Here is a 683-nt window from a genome sequence, read left to right as displayed (position 1 = left end):
CGCATCTATATATACAAAGTTGATATAAGTAAGGTCTCACCATATGTGTTCCTAAATTCATCCAGTCTTAACAGCTCTCATCTCCTACAGATCTAATTCAGTACACCCACCATTCCCATCTAAACTGCAGTTGGAAGTGCATCAGCTCCCCAGTGCCCACTGGGTATGGTATCTTCTGTGGGAATCATGTTACATGGAGCCTTATATAATCTATAAAGTTTCCAAACATTGCATTGTCAATTGGTAGGAAGAGTCACAGGGAAAAAGTTCTGTTTAATCCTATTTTTTCTTACAGAATATTTCAATCATTACTGTAAATGATTTTTACTTTGAAACAGCTGCTACCAATTACATTCATATCACATGTTAAATCAATTACAAAATTTAGAACATGAACAGATGTTCATCCTCACCTATAACTTAAAATATAAAAAATCTTTTTTGACCTTTGAAAATATTTTGACTAGGAATACAAATTACAGAATCAATAGGAAATTACAATTTTATATTTTAGGTTTCATATATGAGGTAGGTCATAGATACCCTTATACAATAATAATGGATAAAACAGCAACAGTAACAGCTAAACACCTCATGCTAGTATAACTATCAGTCATTATAGTTATTGCAAGAACAATTATAATGTTGACAGCATACACAAGCAATTCAAAGTACTCTATACA

The sequence above is a fragment of the Penaeus monodon genome, chromosome 19 (assembly GCF_015228065.2).
Source record: "Penaeus monodon isolate SGIC_2016 chromosome 19, NSTDA_Pmon_1, whole genome shotgun sequence".
Classification (NCBI taxonomy): Eukaryota; Metazoa; Arthropoda; class Malacostraca; order Decapoda; family Penaeidae; genus Penaeus; species Penaeus monodon.
This window is presented reverse-complemented; position numbering follows the sequence as displayed.